The following is a 21,506-nucleotide window of genomic DNA, read 5'->3' as shown; positions in this document are numbered from 1 at the left end:
TTTGAATTAGCTTAATCCACGTTGGAATTCTGGAATAAAAGTGTCCACACATGAAAGTTATTCCAGAATAGCTATTCTGCCTTAAATTCACACTCTGCCTTATTCTGGAATAATTTCCATGTGTAGACAAGCCCTTAGTCACAATTTGTACCTGTGTAGTTCACCACTGCTTGAAACCACAGTAAACTGCACAGGTGCAAGTTGCAGCTTATGTTTTCCTGTCTCTAATAGGTGTTTTTACCCATGCAGCTATAACAGTGGTTGGCCACCAAAGACTGATAATGGGATAAATCTTCAGTGAACACAAAACCTTTCCCTGCCAGTTGTACAGAATTTGGTACCCCATGCACACTTGAATAGAGGAGTGGCACCTGCCAGGAGCAGTGCATTACCAGAATATAGGAAGATGAGTTCTAGTTTCCTTTGAGAAGGGGAGAGTTGTAAGGCCTATCTGATGCATAAACTTACATACAATAGACTGTATAGTTAGGTTCTAAATGTGGTTAAAACAAGCCATAGTGAGACCTTTTTTTTATCAAATGACAAATGCTTCCTGGATGAATATTCCGCAGGCCTCTCAGAGGTGGTTGTATCAGATTTGTTACTTACTCTTGGAGCCTTCACTGTTCTACATACCTGAATAGTACAAAGAGAACGTTTTCCTCAGTGGTGCCCACGTGCGTCATGGATTCCCCTGGCTAGTGGCAGTGTTTGTAACTTACACAAAATGTTAAGACTGATACTCAAGAGGTGACATGCTTGTATCTGGCATGAGAAGAGACATATCTGAAACCTTTGAGAAGTTATATCATCATGTCCTGCAACATTTGTAAGCACAAGTTGCTTATTTCAGGCCTTACTAAAACTGAGTAGCACAAACTTATACCTTTGGGCTCATTACACTTCTGCGGGGCTTATAAATGTCTGTCAGCTCTGGGTTAAAAAACAAAACAAAAAAGGTTGCCAGTAGGGAGCTGAGACTTTTGGGGAATAATATATATTATAAGTTTACTTCAATAAAAGAAAAGAGGGGTCAGGGTCAGACAAATATTTTGTCTGAGCCACAAGTAGAAACTCCATAACCCAGGATGTAATTTGTAGTTTTTAATTAATATTTATAAAATTTTCTGATAAGTTCTGTGTAATACTTCTGTTCTAAGCCCAATAGTGAGGTATCTGTAATGTTCTCGAAAAGATAAAAATTTGATGCACAATTTTGGAGTTATTTGTGGAACCCTTCAAATTTTCCTGATCTTCAGACTTTTTGTTTTTTCAAACTCCTGAGTTCCAGTGAGATTATTCTTGTTTGTTGTATTGATTTATATCATTAGACCTTGCTTCGGGGGTTGTATTCAGCTTGAAGCACAATATTTTATAAAAATATTTGAACTAATTGGGAAGAATTTAGAAGAGCAACACATTTTTAAAGAAAAAACCTATAAGGAAAGGTTACAAGAACTAGGAATGTTCATTTTGGAGAAGAGAATGACTGTAGATGTGATAAATGTCTCTGAATATGAAAAAGCATGTTAGAAAGAGGATCAGGATCAATTATCCTCACTAATTAAAGAGAAAAGAACAAGAGGTTATGAGGCTTGACCTGTAGTAGGGAAAATATAACAGCTCTTAAGACAGCCTTGCAAAATTCTGCTTACTCCCAGATGGGAAGGATTTTGGTATTTTTTGTTAAGGTGAGTCAAATACTATATATTTCACTGCTATAATGGTAAAGGATACCTGGGTAGGTAAACTTTCTGGACAGTTTTACTAGGCAGTCATAAGAACAGTTTAGTAAGGCTATGTCTAAACTGGGAAAAGGGGTGGTGGTTTTTTTTTTTTTTTTAATGTGTTAATTAACACCTAGTTGTAGACAGGACAATTTGTATTTTAATTAATTTTAGTTGGTGGTATGGGTCAATCCTTGAGCCTCTCAAGAGATAAATGCCCTACATTCACAGTACTTCTCTCCCTCCTCAATAAATTTAAACCTGAACAAAAGATCCTTGTGTTGTGCTTCCATTAAAACACAAGGAAGGCCTATCACAAATGCCTCTAAATCCTGTTAGTAACGAGGCAGTTGTCCCTACAGCTCCCTGATACCTAGAGGGGCAGACACTGCAACAAGAGAAATCCTGTGCCCTTAAGAAGAGAATCATGATCTCGTCTCATTAAACACAAGTAAATGACTATTGCTGAGATCTCTGTGTTCTTTGTCTGCTTATTTACTGAAAGTGTAAAAGAATCATTTTCCTTGCTATGCTGTTGATTCTGTGTGTTCCAGTCCAGAGTTTTTCCATTGCACTACTTGGTATTAGCGTTCCCATCTGCAGGTTCATGGGCATACTATACTGCCCCCACTGCCAACACAGTATAATAAGAGACTACAGGATTGTCTGTAGTGCTGATAGCAGCTCTACTCATTCTGTTTTGGGAACCCAGAAGACAAACCACCTCAATATCACTAGGAAGCTTCCATGACAGTGAAGCAATTCCTATTCCACGGGCCTGTGTTTTTAGTTCTCTTTCACACACCCTTCTATTTGTTCTCCGCAGTTCTGAAAAGGTGCAAACATTTTCTGTAAAAGATATCTAAAAAGGGATGGAGAGTACCTCATGCTGACTTCTATTATTAGAAATTCACTTTACGCTACACCTGTGTAGGGTGACTGCAGCTTACTTGATGATTCATGGTATCTTTGCTTGTAGCTCCAGAGCACCGAGTGTCTATTTTTATTCTTGTCTTTTAGAGTGAAGACTGCACCTTCTAGAGGGAGGAGCATAGCTACAGGTATGAACCAAATACAGGTCCCCTCTCAGTTGCTTATTGGACCTTTCTCTTAGATGCCTTTTTAGAGCAAGGTTTCTATTGGCTTCAGAAAGTGAGTGTTCATTTTCCCTTACAAAGAGCAGTGCCCCCTGAACCTTAGGCTTTTGGCAATTTGCTGTGTGCGTTGCTGTGGTGGGAGCGGGCAGAGCCAACTTGTTTAGGACTGTGAGTACCAAGTGAGCAGCAACTTTCTGCGCAGCTTGGGATTTAATGACCTTAGAGAAATAACTGGTAAGAAGGAAAATGTTGCTGCTTTATAATATGCAGATCTGTTGAGATTTGTTCTATTCCTTGTCAAATTTGTGAAGCCCTGAAACTGATCCTCTAGTAAAACAAACTTCCCTTTTTGACAAATTGGGTGAGAATGGATGGTCATGGGGATGTGATACAGTCTGAAGACTGAATGAAGCCAAACCTGAATAGTTTTACAGAGAGTAAATCCTTCCACTGTGGCTCCAGCTACGTAAATATCTAAGGCTGGTTTACACTAGGAACTTACAACAATATAGCTACATTTCTAAGGGGTGTGAAAAATGCACACCCCTGCAAGATGTAGCTATACCAACCTAATCCCCAGTGTAGACAGCTATAAGTAGACAGAAGAGTTCTTCCATTCACCTAGATACCACCTCTCAGGGAGGCTGATTACCTACAGTGACAGGAGAACCCCTTCTGCAGTGTAGGTAGTGTCAGTACTGAAGTGCTACAACAGCTCAGCTGTGCCACTGTAGTGTTTTAAGTGTAGACATACCCTAAGGCCAAATGAGAGATGCAGCCCATCTCTGGGGCCATTTTACCTCTGCCTTGTGATATATTAAGTAATATTAATGTCCTGGAAGTGTTGTATTCATTGCCACTCTAGTGAATCACCTCTGGTACAGTGGAAATGGTTCAGATGTGCTCTCTTTTCTAAATGAACAAGATTTCTGTCTAACTCTTTGATAGGAATGTAGAATAACACCCCATATCATCCTCACCCCACACACAGTTATAGAAATGCTGTCAGCAGCTTTGCCAGGGCCTTGAATTCCAGCACTGCAGGAGGTATATGTTTAGCAACTATGGATCTTTTCCCATCCCTCACCCCTGCATTCCATTTTTCTAGAAGAAAAAGTGCACCATCTCAGTGCAGGATTGGAAATACAGTAGAACTTCAGAGTTACGAACTGACGGGTCACACACCTCATTTGTAACCGGAAGTACGCAAGCAGGCAACAGCAGAGACACTCTTCCTCCTCCTCTCCCCGCCCCCAATTTTTTTTTAAATGCAAATATAGAACTGTGTTAAATACAAACTACTAAAAAAGGGAAAGTTTAAAAAAATTAGACACGGTAAGGAAACTTTCTGAGCTTGTTTCATTAAATTAAGATGGTTAAAAGCAGCATTTTTCTTCTGCATAGTAAAGTTTTAAAGCTGTATTAAGTTAATGTTCAGTTGTAAGCTTTTGAAAGAATAACCATAATGTTTTTTCAGTTACGAACATTTCAAAATTACAAACAACCTCCATTCCCAAGGTGTTTGTAACTGAGGTTCTACTGTACTTGTATCCGTCTGGTGGAGGGGATGATGCGGTCTCTTAATATGCCTGCTTGAGCTTTGAGTGCTGAGGACACAGTAGACCAATGGTTCTCAAATTTGTTTGATCATGCCCCCGTTCCTTATGTCTGTAGTAGTTTCTGCCTCCTTCCTTGCCCTTCTCCCACTCCCTCATCACTCAAGTACACCTCTACCCCGATATAACACAAATTCGGATATAACGCGGTAAAGCAGCGCTCTGTTGGGGAGCTGTGCGCTCCGGTGGATCAAAGCAAGTTCGATATAACGTGGTTTCACCTATAATGTGGTAAGATTTTTTTTGGCTCCCGAGGACAGCGTTATATCGGGGTAGAGGTGTACTTCTACGGATATATGTGGCTGTGGTGCTTCACTTGAATCAGTTTTGGCTTCTGTGTTTTTTCACTTGAGTTGTTTTTTTTCTGTTCCACGAATGAACCAACCATCCATTGTAATGAGAGCAAAAGCAAAACTGTGTTTGTCTTCCATGTTTACAATTAAATGTGCAAACAGATTAATGTACAGATGGCAATGACTTTGTATAATGCTATGCAAGCTTAAAAGAAATCTGTTGAAATGCACAGTGCCATCAAGAGCCAAATGCACAGTGCCATCTGAGGACCTGAGGTTCTCTGGAGAAATCAGCTTTGCTAGTTATTCATTGCTGTGGGTAAAATGTGCATGGTAAGTTTTATTTCCTAAAGCTTCTTATGCTCCACCCAGAATACGTTCTGTGCCCCTCCCCTGAGGGGTTTGACCCCCAGTTTGAGAACCTCTGCACTAGATATTCCTCCTCATGGTGTCCGGGAAATAAGGTAGTATTGGATCTATGCCATTTCCAAAACTGGAGGTACATTAAATAGGTTAATTGCACAAACCTGACTTCCTGTCATTTACCAAAGTAGATTAATTTTTTTTTAAAGTGTTGAGGTCCACGGAGGCAATACAATAAGTACTTCATCCTGCTTGCAGGCACAACCAGACCTGAAGTCACTGGTGACAAAGTAATGCCATTGCCCCCTGAGGTTTTTTTCTGCCTTCCCAGTGGCTAGCAGCACTGCAAGGCTTTTCTGGGGGAAATTCCAGACTTGATTTCAGATTTCTGACTAACAGTTTGTCTTAATATTCCTAGCTGTGTCCTAGGGCTGCATTTGCCTTTTGGGGAGATTTCCCCCTCAGCTGTGCTTTCCCTTGTGCAGTGTTTGCAGCAGCTGGTGCCTCTGCAGGCTTCAGGGAGAGAATTAGGCCAAGAAGAGCCAGAGTCGAAAGACAGGCTCTTTGTCACCTGCTTCATTCCCTTATTGAGTGTTGGGTGGGAGAGCTCTGTGGGCAGAGTGCAACTCCTCCCATCAGCCCGGTCTGGGTGAAGTTGCCGTGGTACCCTTTCCCCAGGCAAGATTTGGAAAACTGTCTCTGGGGCAAGCATCTCTCACCCCTCCCCCCCCCCCCCCCACACTATAAGGGGGGTGACGCTAGAAGGGCAGTGCGCCAGGTGGAGAATCCCACCTATGTCCCTATAGCCCACACCAGCAGCCACACTTCTGATTGTGGCGCTCAGCCATCTCCTCCTCCTTTGCCTTCCCTCAGGCTCTGGACACAGCATGGATGACAAAGCAAACATCAGAGATTACAGTAGCTGTTAGAAAGGTAGTGGGGAAAGAAGCTAGGTCTAACAGCCCTCCCAAGGGATGCTTACTGATATCCCAGGCTGGAGAGGCAGATCAGTGAAGAAAAGACCAGGCCATGAACATGTACTGATTGCTTTCCGCGTGCATGTGCGCACACACACACACAGTAATAATAATAGTGATTTCTTTCTTTTTATATAATACATATAAAAAACTAAACAACAACGAAGTATAAACTCTTTCAGCAGAGTACTGTGAAATTAGGTTTAGGATTTCTGTAGCTGTCCTAATCAAGCTGGAGCTGTATATCCCTCCTCAGGCTCCCTGGAAAGATGTAGTAAATGAATGGGGGTTTCCTGCCACACCAGAAAGACTGGGAAAGTATCAGGCTGTCATCATCAGCTCCTGCTGTGGGTAGCCATGCCCTAATTATTGGACTTTATTCCCAGCTGCTGATATGGGGCACCACACCCTAATGTTCGGGGTTATTGTTCCCAGCTTCTGTTGTCTCATCATCACTACTCTTCTCCCCTTCCCTTTCCCCCACCCCACCCCGGCTGCTAGCAATGGAGTGATGAGAGGGAGAAAAGCCCAGATATGGAAGAACAAGCAGGCAATAAAGAGCCTCTTGCCCCACCATCTGTTTTTTTTCTAGCCCCACTGGTCTCTATCCTGTAAGGCCAGAAGGTTCTTGGTGTGCACCAGTCTAAATTCAATCTGGTGTCCCTACTGAAAGTAAATGTGGCTATATTCTGTAGTGGTCATGGACTCAGTGTTTCCAGCTGAGGGAGATTTTTACATAGTGGCCTTCTCACTAAACAGGTCCTACACAGTCAGCATAGTCCAGGCGGCATCACCTCAGCCCCCTCCTTTGGGCATGGAAACTTATTCTTGGCATCAGACTAGCCTACAAGAAAATCACAGATTGTTATCTATCACCCTCAATGCCTCTGAATGCTTTCATAAGCAATGCTAACATGGGTGAACAGTATTGCAAACATGGTCCCAATTAACTTACAAATCCATGGCCTTAAGAGCATCTTCTTGATAAAGATAGTGTAATACAAATCTGTTTCATGCAGTTATATGGGGCTTTGGTCCTCAGGAACAGATGCTCAGGCAAATCAGTTCCCAGCTATCTTAGTGATACAGTGTGAAACTATGGGAAGCTGAGGCTATTCAGAGTTGTCAGAAAAGTGCACTTACAGTCCTTGTTTCTGCCAGACACTATAGAAAGGAATAAGTTGAAACAGTCCCTGAAGTACATTAGGAAAAATTATCACTTTACATTTTGGTAGCTAGAGCAAGTGCAGATTGTGAGGTCGGTAGCTGCTGTCAGTTGCCTCAGAACTATCCACATGACTCCTTGTCAGCCCCATCTGGGTTAGGTGCTCAGTTGATGCCAGGCTCTTTCCATTTGGGAGCAAATGTAGCTTTCGTCGGAATGAAGTTATTAGATATTGCCCAGACGGGGTACTCAGTAGAGCTGGGCAAGAATCACAGGAACAGCTTTATTCCATTTCCAGTCTCAAGTAACCCCTAGAAAAGTCATGACATAAATTAAAGTATCATCTGCTTCACTTTAGAGCATTACAACCAGCTCACCATCTTATTTCTAGACTCAGAGATTCAGGAACAAACAGAACAGTGTTCCATCTGAATAAGTTTCCAAAGGAGGTTTATCTTTTCATTCCCATTTTACCATCCCACAGAAAGTTTTTCCTTAATGCATATGGAAGATAGCTTTTTCCCCCCAAACTTGCTCTTATGAGCACTCCCAGGGTCTCTTCTCAAGATCAGATTTTTTGAAGGGATCCACCCATTAGTGAATGAGGTAGAGTGATCCTTATGTCAGATGACAGGTGGGGATAATGGAGAGGATTCATTCAGGTCCCAGTTCAATCTCGAGACTAGAGACGAGAAAAAAGAGAGCACAGAAACCACCAGCTGGAACACAGTGAATCAGTGAAGATCTCTGAACACTCTTCTTTCTGGAGATAACCGATCCCTCTGGTAATTAGAGAGACAGAGTGGGTGAGGTAATATCTGTTGTTGGACCAACTGCTGTTGAGACAAGCTTTCGAGCTACATAGAGCTCTTCCTCAGGGCAAGGAAAGGTACTCTAAGGGCTTGTCTACACTTACAGTGGTACAACTGCATCACTTAGTGAAAACGCTACCCATGCCAACAGGAGAGCATCTCCTGTTGGAGTAGGTACTCCACCTCCCCAAGACTTGGTAGCTATGTTGCCAGGAGAAGCCCTCCTGTTGACATAGCATAGTCTACTCTGGGAATAGGACTGTGCAACGTTTTAATACTGATGTAAGTTTGTAGTATAGACCAGGGCTGAGTGTCACAACTAACTACAAGGTGATACAGATGGTTTAGCATAAATAGTTAACTCATATTCTAAGAGACTATTCAAGGTGAAGTGGCCCATTAACACCTCTCCAATCAGAAGACCAAAAAGGGGGGTTAGTGAGTTGCAGATTGTTGTAATAAACCATAAATTCAGTGTCTTTATTAAGACCATGATTTTTAGTGGCTACCAAAGTTATGAATTAAAGCTCGCAGACTGGTTTTTTGAAGTTATTGTGCAGGTTTCCTTTGAGGACGAGGACTGAGAGAGCAGATATGGAGGGATCATTTTGTGAAAATTCCTCTGGTAATGGCAATTAGTGTGTCTGATGGGGTTTTCATAAATAATATAGGAAGAACATGAGTGGAGCAGTTTCCTATCTTTATGTGCACTGTCCATCAAGGAACAGATGAACACCAAGATTAACAATGTAGAAGTTGGATTAAGCAGGATGGACTCTACCCAGAAATGTCCTCAACTCAGTCAGTGTGGTGGGCTGATGATTGACCTATTTCCATTTGGAACAGCAAAAAAGGTGCTTTGTGGATTTAGCCTGCGAGTTCTGGGTGGTGTTGGTCCATGATATATGGGAAGTCAGACTAGATGATCTGGTGGTCCCTTCTGGCATTAAACTCAGACTCTGACTACTTGTGTCAGAATCTGAGATGTGTGGTAGTCAATGACCTCACACAGCATTGGGGGATGTCTCTGCTATATGCCTTCCCTACTTCTTTCACTGCTCCCTCAGGATAACACAAAGGATAGGAATGAGAGAAGAGCAGTGGTGATTCTTCGAGTAGATACAGCTGTGTATTTCACTTAAGCGTGCATGTGCTGGAGCCCGGAGAGTGCTGCCCCTGTACAGGTACTACTAGGCAAAACTCATGGCTGTGGACCCTCTTCTGGCTATATGAGCAGCGCCACCCTGACACCCGCCTCAGTTCCTTCTTACCGCCCATGGATGGAGAAGGAGCTCTGTGTGGTTTTTACCTCATATTCCTCTATTTACAGTAGAACCTCAAAGATATGATACCAGAAAGAAAGATACCAGTGTTACGGACTTAACAGTCAACCGGACACCATGTGGACCCGGAAGACACAGACAAAACAAAACAACTCTTCTCCTCCTCCCTTTCCCAAAATACCCCCAGCAAATAAAGTACTGCCTTGGGGGCTTGGGGCTTTAGCCACTGGGGGGTTGGGGCTACAGCCACAGGGTGGGGGAGGTCAGGGCTCTGAGTGGGGGCTCGAGTCTTCTGACCCTCGGGAGCACTGGGGCTTGGGGCTTTAGACCCGGGGGGAGTGCTGGGGCTCAGGTCTTCAGCCCCGTAGCTCCATTCCTGGCTTCAGTCCCACAGGGGGTGCGGGGGCTTGGGGCTTTAGCTATGTTGGGGCCACCGGTTTCAGCCCCAGTGTTCCCCCCAGTAGCTAAAGCCCTGAGCCCTGCCATATGTGGCCCCCCCCCTTTCCCCTGGTGCAACTGGGAGCGGAGTCATGAGGAGCCCTAGTGCCCCCCGTGGGGCAGAAGCCGGGAACAGAGCTGAGCCTCGGCATTCCCTGCGAGGCTGAAATCGAGATGTTCCGAGTCCCAGCGCTCCCCCCAGGTCTAAAGCCCTGAGCCCTGGTGCTCCTGAAGGTCAGGGATTTGAGGATTTTTTTTATTCCCATCCAGCCCCAGACTCCTTGGTAGTAACTGCGGTGAACAGTAGAGCCAGACAGGCAGGTTTAAATCCCCTTCCAAGGAGGAGGTCTCTTAAGCACATGGAGCTGATGGGCAGGAAGATTTATAGCTCCTCTTCCTTGCAGATATGAATTGCTAATCAGCAAGCATTACTGTGCAAGTATGACTACGTCAGCTGGACAGCTATGTCCAGATTCACAGACCAGCTGCTTGATGCCTCGACAGAGAGATTTCGGGCATTTGTTACCAAAGGTTGCTTGGTGGCTAAGATGGCTTTGCAGTCCACATTGGATGTCGCGGATACTTCAGCCAGAGTGATGACCTCTGTGGTGACCATGAAGAGGTCTTAGCTGCAGAATTCAGGTATTGCCCCAGTGTCCAGCAGACCATGAAGGATTTGCTCTTCAATGGCTAGGCGCTATTCTTGGATAAAACTGAGACTTGGCACTCCTTCAACGACTCTAGGGCTACCCTTCGGTCCTTGGGGGTGTATACACCGGCGATGCAGAGACGTCACTACAACATCCAACAGCGGCCTTGGTATCCTCTACAGTGCACCTTTGGGCAGCCTTTCCTTCCTCCAAGACAGTGGGACTACCGGAGACAGAAAGGAGCATAGATCTCACAGGAGGAAGCAGTCGGATTTGAACAGTCCATACTTCCTCCCTCAGCACACCTCCAATGCCCATTTTGACTCCTTGATCCAGAGCAGTGTTCCATTCGTTACTCCCGTCCCCATATCTCCACTGTTTGGGGACAGGCTGACCTGCTTTCACAATGCTTGGGGCTCAATCACCACCGACAGCTGGGTCTTAATCACCATCAAATCAGGCTATGCCATCCAGTTCCTCTCTATCCCTCTGCCTTATCCCTCTTCAGGGCTCATCTCATGAGATACTGCTCCTCAAGGTGGTTTGCTCTCCGCTGGTGCTGGGAGCGGTGGAAGAGGTTCCGACAGATCCCCGGGGTCAGGGTTTCTATTCCTGGCACTTTTTGTTGCCCAAACCAAAATGAGGGGTAAGACCCATTCTCGACCTTTGGGTCCTCAACAAATGGAGATATCCTATCTCCTAGAACTGGAAGGGACCTTGAAAGGTCATCGAGTCCAGCCCCCTGCCTTCATGAGCAGGACCAAGTACTGATTTTGCCCCAGATCCCTATGTGGCCCCCTCAAGGATTGAACTCACAACCGTGGGTTTAGCAGGCCAGTGCTCAAGCCACTGAGCTATCCCTCCCCCCAGAAATATATCAAGTATATGAGTTTCTACATGGTCATCCTATCAATTATTCTCCCCACATTGTCTCAGAACAACTGGCTTGCTTCTCTGGACCTTCAGGATGCCTACTTTCATATGACGATTTTGCTTTAGCACAGAAAATTCCTTCAGTTTGTCATGGTGGAGCACCATTTCCAGTATACAGTGCTTCCCTTCGGCGTCTCATCTGCCCCTCAGGTTTTTACCAAATGCATGGCCATCATCTCAGCATATCTCAGAAAAAAAGGGATCCATATTTGGATGACTGGTTACTGAGGGTCAGATCCAGAGAAGAAGTCTTTTCTCACATCAACACTGCTGCGCTTGCTTGACCATCTGGGTCTCATCCTAAACACTGGGAAGTCAACTTTGGTTCCCACTTCAAAAATACAGTTCATGAGGGGGACCCTAATAGACTCTGAATTCAAGAACATTTCTGTCGACCAACTGTTTTCAGGTGATTCGCTACCTCTTCCACAGTCTGCAGTCTCAGCCTTCCATGACAGTTCCAACATGCTTGAGGCTCTTGGGGCAAATGTCCACTTGCATGCAGGTGGTCCGGTTCGCAAGGTTTGCTCCCTTCAAATGTGGCTTAGGATAGTTTACCGTCTGACTCCTCACTCCTTAGATAGCTGGGTCCATCTTCCTCCACTTGGCCGCCTCCTACACAGTTCTCCAAAGACAAGGTGACTTCTACAACCAAACCCAGAATTTTTGTTTAAAGTTGTCTCTGTTTCATTTGAACCAGGCAGTATACTTACCTGTATTCTTTCCTAAGCTGCATGTATCTGGGAGCTTGAGTTGCTCTTACTGCATCAAAACTTCAGCCCTCATCTTACTCTCTCTTACTCTGTCTCAGGCCTGGTCTACACTAAAAAAAAGTGAAGTATAAAAATGACCCAGGCATGTGAAAAATCAACATCCCCGAGTGACGTAGGTAAACTGTCCTAACCCCCGGTGTAGACAACACCGCCTCTTGGGGAGGTGGATTACCTATGCTGATGGGAGAATCCCTCCTGTTGGCATAGGCAGTGTTTACACTGAAGTGCTACAGCGGTGCAGCTGCAGTAGTGTTTCAAGTGTAGACAAGCCCTCAGTGAACACTGTTGGAGATGTTCCTGCTGCATTAGTGACCTCTGGTGAAGTGTCATGGGAAATTGTGCTGCTTAATGGTATAAGTTGAAGCATTAAGAGTGTTATCACAGGTCTGTCTAAAGTGTTGTAACTGCATGGTTTGCATTACTCTATTAGGAAGAGGCTTTGTGCGCCTGGGGGTCTGTGAGGCTGGCAAATGAATACTGTTCTAGAGAGAGATACGAAGCAAGGATTTCAGTAGGATAAGAGCAAACAAATTGTAAAAATTGGCTGGAATAATGGGTGATTTTGTAAGTTACCATAAAATTAACGGGTTCTCTGTTACATTTGGGACAATTTGGAGAAACAGTTTAATGAGTAACTCCTTTTTAAAACAGCTTGTATGGTTTTGATGCCTCCAAGGAAGGAGGAAACTTGGGATTTGTTGCTCTCAATCCTGTCCAGAAGATCTTCTAAACATCAGGGAAGAAAGAAAAACCTCTTTAACATTTTTAAATTCTTATAAAAACATAACTTAGATTGGGAGATTGGGCTATTTAAAGGATGATTATCAGAAAATGGACGTTTGTAATTATCCAATTTAAAAATATGGTGTCCCTTAAATAAAAAAAAACCAAAAAACTTTAAAGGTAAACCTACCTAAAAACCACAAGTCAAAGAGTGAACATTTAGACCATGGTCTCATTTTAATGTTTAGATCTAGGTCTAAGATGTGTTTCTTTTTAATAGAGTTTTGGTTCACAATGTAGGTCTCACATAGCGGGGAGCTGTGTGCTTTGTCAATGTCTGGGGGTTAACTGGAGCGGACACCTGGTTCTCTAGGCAAGGGATTCTCAACCTTTTTCTTTCCCCCTCCTCCCCCGCCCCCAAACATGCTATAAAAGTTCCACGGCCCACTTGTGCCATAACTGTTTTTCTGCATATCCAGTAGATTAAAAGCCAGGGCCAGCATTAGGGGGGTCCCATGCCACAGGAGGCCGCGCAAAGCTAAGTTGCTCAGGCTTCAACTTCAGCCCCAAGTGGTGGGGCTCGGGCTTTCGCTTTCTGCCCTGGGCCCCGGTGAGTCTCACATGGGCCCCTCGCTGGTTTATTTTGGCAGACCCCCTAAAATCTGCTCGGGGCCCCCCAGGAGGCTCCAGACCCCTGATTGAGAACCGCTGGTCTAGGCTTCTTTCAGTCAAGTAAACTAGAATGGAGACCGCTTTATGTGTAAATATAATTACTTTATACAGGGTAGTACTCTGCCGGAATTTTGGCTTGGACTATAGGTCTCTTGGTACTAGGCTAAAGACTAGTTTCTTAGCTGTGTTCTAACAGGAGACAAAAATTATAAAATGTGGTATAGGTTCTGGTCCTGAAATTGTTTATCCAGAAATTATCAAGACTGTTGAATGTTTGCTTTCGTCCTACCTTTGTAGTTGAATTAAGAACTGCAGGTTCCTTTAACAGGGATAAAAGGCAGTACACTGCAGTACACTGCAGGCCCATTCTGATGCTAGGTTTCTGGGCCTGTAGCTTGTGTTCTGTGCCTAGAAAAGAGTGGCGGTGGAGGGGCCTGCATTATTGCACTGGATTATCTAAGGAATTCAGGTGTCCTTTCCTGTTTGTTTCCTATCAACACAGAGCTTCATTCAGATGAAATACTAGGAAGTAGTGAACCCTGAGAATTAGCAGTGCCTCCATTGGATTCTAAGAAGCATCATTTTTCTGGACTCAGGCAGGATCCAGGGGTACATTATGTGGAGTAAAACAGTACAAGTGTGAGAGAGCTTGCCGAACATTGCCTCTCTATGATTCTCTTCTCTTGAAGCATTCGGAGTGAGTCTGCAAGCTTCAAAGTTAACACAAATCCCCTCTAGCTGTATCACTATCCAACATTCAGTAGCTAAAATAACAATCTTTATCTCCTCCTGTGCTTGAACTGCCAACACTTTCACCAGCTCCATCTCTTTCCACAGTAAGTTCAGACTCTGTTCTCACTTTTAAGGCTCTATCCATGCTTCTATCACCTCTACCATCACTTCCTACCTTGTCCCCTGCTCTCTGTCATGTTTGCTGCCTTTGTTGCCACCGTACCACTTTTTGACTGCTTCCTTCTCCTTTTGTGTGTGCCAGGTGTCCTCCTCATTTTCAAATCCTTTCTAACGCCCAGTTCTTGCCCTAGTTTCAGATTCTATTGCAAAATTTCATAATTTGTATTATTTTCTCTTTTTGGGTAGCATAACTTCCGTTTTACTCTTCAGCAGGTTTAACTAATACAGTGGTAAAAATACTGAAAGTTGCCAGAGCCTTGTCTACACTAGGATTCTGACTAGTGGTAACACCAATGGGAATTTTGTGCTGGAATTCCTGGTTGCATACTTGGCATATAGTCTTTCATCTTAGGTAGGACCTGAAATTGTAATATGTATATAATTATTGGGTTTTTTGTTTTTTTTTAACTTCTTTCACGTCGTCTTTCTCTATCGTTAAGAAGCAAAAAAGGACACAAACCCAGTTTCTTTGGCATACTAACCTTAATTTGTTTGTCTGTAGGTGTGAATCAAAGGCAGGGAGAAATGTGAAAGCTATAGATAAATAAGTCTCAGCTCTAAATGCAGCTGTCCTTGAATTCATATAGCAATGTTTCTTCATCATTTCAGTGTCTCCCTGAAAAGGATAAACGTGATTATTATTCCTGTAAGATTTGACGCAATGAATTACCCTAGCAAACCTATGTGGTGTCTAATCATCCCCTTAACTCCCAGTTTTACGTCTCTCTGTTGTTGTCATCTTACTGTCATTTTCAGCAAGGTTTATGCTGTATTTTGTGTATCTAATATGTATGATATCCCATTATACAAGACTCATCTATGCTGGATATACTAAAGCTGTTTCTGTATTCCTCTGTGCTAAATGCCCTCCTTAACTATCTGACAAAGAGGTAACAAAAGGAATTGGCTGACAACACAGGCTTTCCCCACCCCTATTTAGGTCAGTGAGGTGTAAATAAATGTGCCAGATAAAATAGAGAAATTAAATGTATCAATCTGGGACAGACTGGAACATTTATGGCAAATTTAGGTGGCTGTTTTCAGGGCCAGTAACTTTTATATTTGACTTTTTCGTAATATATATCTCAATGTATATAATATTTCAATATATCTTTACCTTAAGTAACCAAAATAAAACCTCTAAAGCTATCAAAAGGAAGAGACCTTTACTGGGAAAGGATCAAAATGATCCAGGTACCTCTCATATTAGAGCCATTAGTAAGGTTCACAGAAATATGTTAAGTGTTTAATTTATCGCCAGGAGAACAGGTACTGGTGGAAAACGATTAGACTCAAAAGAGAAGTTGGATAGTTCCCATGCATTCCAGTAATGGGATATATACAGAAGTTTTAACAAAGATTTCACCTTTACATTTAAAATTTTTCTGTTGAGCTTCTGCAGTGTTTTGTAGCATCTCTGTTTTTATTCTTCTGATTTTCTTAATTTGGTGTGAAGATTTAAATTAAAACGTTGCTAACCAGGATGGCTGTTATCTCTTGTTAGTACCCTCTATCTCATAAAAGTTTTAAGTTGTGTCTTATGCTATGCACAGACCTGGTACAGTGAATAATTGCCGCTTTGATTTCTGTCCAAATGCCCTTCTAGAAAACAGAGTCTGCAAGATGGAGAGGAGCTAGCTGCTCTTGGGAATTATTTCTCTGGTTTCTTCCTCAGTTGCTCTTATTGACTGTTTCACTCTCTAAGTGATACTGTTGGGGAGTGCAGTGCCAAGAGAACATTTTTGTAGCTTCTGCCCTCATCTAGAAAAAGACTGAGGGGCTATGGGTGCTGGAAATGATGATGGTGATATAGCCAAAGAGCAATGGAAGGAGATTTGAATCCTCCCGAACTTGAGCTTTGAGAGAAACTGAAGGAATTCTCAGAGTAACAGTTTCTGAGTTTACTTTTTTAGTAGTTGTGCAGTAAGGAAATAGTGTGACAATAGATGGGCAGATGCTTCAGATCTGCCAGGGACACTTCCTCACTCCATCCACGTGATTTTTTTTTTTTTTTTTGTATCAATGTAAACCTTTGTCATTTCAGTCACTTAAATAGAAAACACAGCTGTAGCAGGTCAGGTGCTGGGCTGGCAGCCTAAGGCTGCTTTAATAACTGCAATCTGTGCAACATGCAAACATTCGGGTAAAGTCTTGCAGCTGCTTTTTACTAGAGAAACAGTTCATTGTGTCTAGAGCCTGGGGTCCATTGAGTTGTAGAATTTTCTAGCACCTGCAACCCCAGCTGGTGGTGATTGAGTACACCTCCTGCACGCTCCCTTTGGCTGCTTTTCCGAAGGTGGGGAGGAGGGGAGTGTGTATGCCTGAAGAGGGATTGCAAACAGTTTGTTTTGAGATCATTCTCTGAAATCTATGAACCTCATCTTTCTAGGATGGAGGGGTTGAGACTGAATGGCTCATGTTATTAGGAGTGACATTTAGGTCACTGGCAAATTGGGTCTTGATAGCTGTTTGGCCTGTATATAGTGAATTGGTGATTTAGTCCATTTCCTAGCAGATAAGCTTTCACATAAAAGCACTACCCCCATTTGACACTAGTTGTTCCACTTGTCGGCAATCTCAGCAGGGAACCATCTAGAGCAGATGTGAGGCACGCTAGAGGAGGAGGAAATGTGTATTGGTACTGTCTGTGCTAGGGTGACCTTATGTCCCATTTTGGCCAGGACAGTCCCTTTTTTAAGCCCTGTCCCAGCTGTCCTGACTTTTTTGGCATAAGTGTGCATTTGCCCCGCTTGGTCTTGCTAACTTGATCATTTGGAAAGAGCAAACGGGACAAATGCAGTTATATGGGGTGCGGAGGAACTTGGGTGGCAACGCCAGCCCAGCTTCACAGGGTGGGGAGGCAGGGCTTGGATGAGCAGCAATGCCAGCCCGGCAAGAGTGGGGGAGCCTTGGGCGAGCAGCTCGGGCCACCCCTGCACGAGGAGAGGAAGGGGGGTGTCAGACTAGCTGCGGTGTCCCATTTTTCCTTTGGGAAATATGGTCACCCTAATCTGTGCAGTAACAATTCATACTTCTGGGGGAGTTCTGCGCCACTGCACATGCGCAGAATTTATGTCACCTGCAGATTTCTTCCCCACAGAAAACTGACTTTCTGACGGGGAAGCAAAGGGAAGCCATAACAGCGGTCATGCTACCCTCCCCAGCAGTGTGTTTTGGGTGCCCAGGGCAGCCGGCAGAGAGGTAAATCGCTGTGGGCAGGAGGCGGGACAGGGGAAGACCCGGCTGGTGGCTCCTACCCTGCGCAGGGCTCAGCTGCTAGTCCCAGCTGGGCTGAGGAGGATGGGACTTCCTCTTCCCCTACATGGCATCCAGGGCCGGGTCAGACCCACCCCCAGATTTCTCCCCTGGCTGCAGGAAACTCTGCAAACTCTCCTGCACCCAGTGCTCCTCAGCTGCAGGGGGAGGAATCCCTGTATAGGGAGCTGCTCACCTATCTGCCAGACCCCATCATACCCAGACTCTCCCGCCGAGCCTCTCACACACACCCGCACTCAGAACCCCCCAATGAGTTCCACGCCCCCTACACCTGGACCACCCCGGCAAGCCCCCCACACCCAGATTCCCACCTCACTGAGCTCCACTCCCACAGCATCTGGACCCCCCCACTGAGGCCTCCACACCCAGACTCTTCTGCCGAGCTCAACCCCCGCATTAGCCCACTCCCTGTTGCTGTGCCCCAACCACCTTCACTTGGACCTCCCCCAACAAGCCCCTGTGCATCCAGATCCCCCCCTCACCCAGATCCCCCACTGAGCCACCCACATCCAAATTGCCCCCACACAGAACCCTCTCAACCCACACCTGGATCCCCCCACATTAAGCCCCTCCACACTTGGATCCTGCCTTGCTGAGCCTGCCTGCCCACACAGAGGGGCAGGGCCCAGGGGTGTTTCTGGGGCAGGCTGGGTCCTTGCGCTGTGTCAGGGTTGGGTGCCATACTGGAGGCTTCGCATTTATTTGACAAATAAAATTTGCAGAATTTTAAAATATTGTTCGCAGAATTTTAATTTTTTTTGGCACAGAATGCCCTCAAGCAAATTCATAAACAGAAATCTAATCTCCATGGTTTTGATACCTTTCACGAACATTAAGTTTTAAATTACTTTAAAAGTTTGGCACTTTACAAATAAATTAGTGTTTGTTCGGTACAACTGACTGGCTATATGAGATGAGTGGAGGTAGCCTGTTAAGTGGGCTGACCAAAGCACCTGCAGGGAAGGGATTGGTGTGTCTGGTCGTGGAGTTGAGAAGAGGGACTCTATGTGAAGAGCCAACTGGGGCAGTTTGTAGCGTTGTTACAATCACAGCTGTCCTGGGAAAAAGTCTCTTCTGAGATGTCATACACCATGACAGCTCAGCACAATTCTCATGAATGTTGCTAATACAGGGCTCACAGTTCTCCTGTATTTGCAAAACTTGAATGAGTACTACTACAACTGGGAGTGTGAGGAGGAAGATGCAGAGATGTTCAAGCACGATAACTGGGTGCTGATGGACACAGTAAAAGAAGATGCAAGGTTGCTGCTGACATTCATGGAGCAGCTCCACACAGTCGATAGCCATTTCAAAGCTTGTTTCTCAGGCCCAGATTGGTGAAATCACATCATAATGCAGGTTTGGGATGATGAGTGGCTGCAGACTTTTGGATGACAAAGGCCATATTCTGGATATATGTGCCAAGCTTGCCCACACCTCCAGTGAAGGGACACCAAAATGAAGGCTTTGTTGACAGTGGAGACACAAGTGGTGATCACACTCTGGAGCTTGCAGTTCTGGATCGCTATTGGTTAGTGGGCAATCAGTGTGGAGTTGGAAAGCCAAAGCCATTGTCATACAAGTCTGTAAGTCCATTAAGTGTCATCTGCTGCGTAAGACTATGACTCTCAGGTGCAGGAAGTAGGGGATGGATTTGCAGCAGTGGGCTTTTTGAACTGTGGTGAAGCGATAGCCCACATATTTCTGTTCTGGCACCACCTAACCCTGCCACTGAGTACATCAATGGAAAGTGATACTTTTCTATAGTTATGCAAATGCTAGTGGCTCACTGGAGAAGCTTTGCTGATATCAATCTGGGCTGGTCAGGGAAGGTGGATGATGCTCACATCTTTAAGGATGCAGGTCTTTTCAGAAAGCTGTAGGCAGGGACATTTTTCTCTGACTGGCACATTACCATTGGCAATGTTAAAATGCCAGTAGTAATTCGGAGAGACCAAGCCTATGCCTTGCTCCTCTAATTCATGAAGCCATGCATTGGCCACCTTGACAGCACCAAAGAGAGATTTTGGTAGATTTTTTGCTTTTGGTAGATTGAGGAGTTGCTGGCACTGTTTACTCATTATATTGGATCTCAGTGAGGCAAACATACCCATCATTATAGCTGCATGTTGTGTACTGCATAATATCTGTGAAGGGGGAAAAGCTACCGCCAGGGTGGAGCAGCAAAGTGGACTGTCTGCTGAATTTGAACAGCCAGACACAAGGTGTATTAGAAGAGCCAACTGTGGAGCTATATGGTTGAGGGAGGCCTGAAAAGGCCATTTTTAACAGTCAACCACAGTAGTGTTGTCTGATGCTTCTATGAAATAGTGTGTCTCGTGTATACAGTGATTGAATATGGGTGGGTTATTGCCTTCTGCTGTGAATTTTGCAATGTGTGGTGTAAACTAACAAAGATAGTTTGAGTTTCCAAAAATACAATTTTATTTTGTTCAAAGAAAAGGGCAACAAAATTAAAGTGCAAACAAACATACAAGATAAAAACCGTTTAGCAACACTGTAACAGGGTAAACCATACTTAGGGCCCTTTGTATTCAGTTTTTATTTTATTTAATTTTTCCTGGGACTTTATCAGTGTGTATAACCACAACAACAAAAACAGGTGAAAATCAATGCAAAAAACTATTAATATTTTTTCTGGGTAAATATCGGGATTTATTTTGGTGGACGGAAAGACCAAGAGGAAAAGGTATTCAGTAGATTAATGCTTAGAATTCCGTTCATCAATGTGGTTTGCTGCAAAACTAAAACAGAACTCAAAACACAATGCCACCTCTGAGTTTAAGAAAATATATCTCTAATTCCCAAGTAAAACTTTTCATTTCAATAAACAGTTTACTGTTGTAGACAGGGCTTTGTAACGGAGCGTGGAGCTGGAGTTCAGAGCAGTGGAGCTGCAGGTTTTTGCCTGGAGCTGGAACAGAGCTGGAGCACAGCTCCAAAGCCCTGGTTGTAGACTTAGAACTATTAGTCTATAAATATTTACATTTAATAATTCGGCCACACCATTTGCAACGCATACACTCAACTTCATCCTTTTCTCCTGCTTTTGTTTTTTTAAAACTTTTGAATACTTGTGTTCAGAAACATATTCTGATACAGATTTTCATTTTCTTCCCATTTTAGTGTGTCAAATCTTTAAACAGTTATCTGCCAGCAGCTTGAAATGTGTACATGGTAGGCGTGAAATTCATCAGTACGTTCAGATGTATACGCACTTCAGAGCTTGCGTACATGCCTGTTTGTTTATTGTGTGTATCTTCTAGATTAATAATGGCCTTACTTCAACAGGCAGCTTTGCATATACGCACAGACTAATGTATTCTTGTAATCCATATGTCTCATGCAATGTATTGTATTTTCCTAATGAAACAAGTTATTTTTTTTTATATATTTGAATCCTACAAAAGTAGGATGAAAATCAGGAAAAAACTGAATAACACTTTTTGTAAAACCTGGGAACTTTTCGGTAAAGATCTGTTTAAACTGAAAACGAAGGGGCTTAACCATACTTTAAAACCTAAAGTATAAATGGAAGTAAACAGTGAACATTCATATTCATGTATGTAAAACTTATTACAGTGTAGTAAGTTGTGGCTGATCCTGTGGTTTTTGCATGTCAGTATATGTGTTGCTCTGGTTCTTGTTTTCTCTTGATGTGGCTTGGTAGGGGTAAGGATGTACATCATGCTGCCACTTGTTGTGTTGGGGAGTGTAGGGTGCACTGACCATGGAGTTTTCCAAGGATTGGAATGTTTGTGTCGATACTGCTCTA

General features: G+C 43.9%; 1 protein-coding gene across 24 annotated transcripts in view; it reads left to right on the top strand.

The window, feature by feature from the left end:
• The window catches only part of CELF1 (CUGBP Elav-like family member 1), a 104,170-nt gene that overhangs the window by 30,300 nt on the left and 52,364 nt on the right, over positions 1-21,506 (top strand). For 13 of the 24 annotated variants that reach the window (XM_065595295.1, XM_065595293.1, XM_065595291.1 and 10 more), the window contains one exon: positions 2,748-2,788. The exons of the other annotated variants lie outside the window; for them this stretch is intronic. The gene's annotated coding sequence lies outside the window, so the exon portion shown is untranslated. The remainder of the gene's footprint in view (positions 1-2,747; positions 2,789-21,506) is intronic. 24 annotated transcript variants of the gene reach the window in all.

This window comes from Chrysemys picta, chromosome 4 (assembly GCF_011386835.1).
Source record: "Chrysemys picta bellii isolate R12L10 chromosome 4, ASM1138683v2, whole genome shotgun sequence".
Taxonomy (NCBI): Eukaryota; Metazoa; Chordata; order Testudines; family Emydidae; genus Chrysemys; species Chrysemys picta.
Note: the sequence above shows the minus strand (reverse complement) of the source record. Positions and strands in the feature narration are given on the sequence as shown.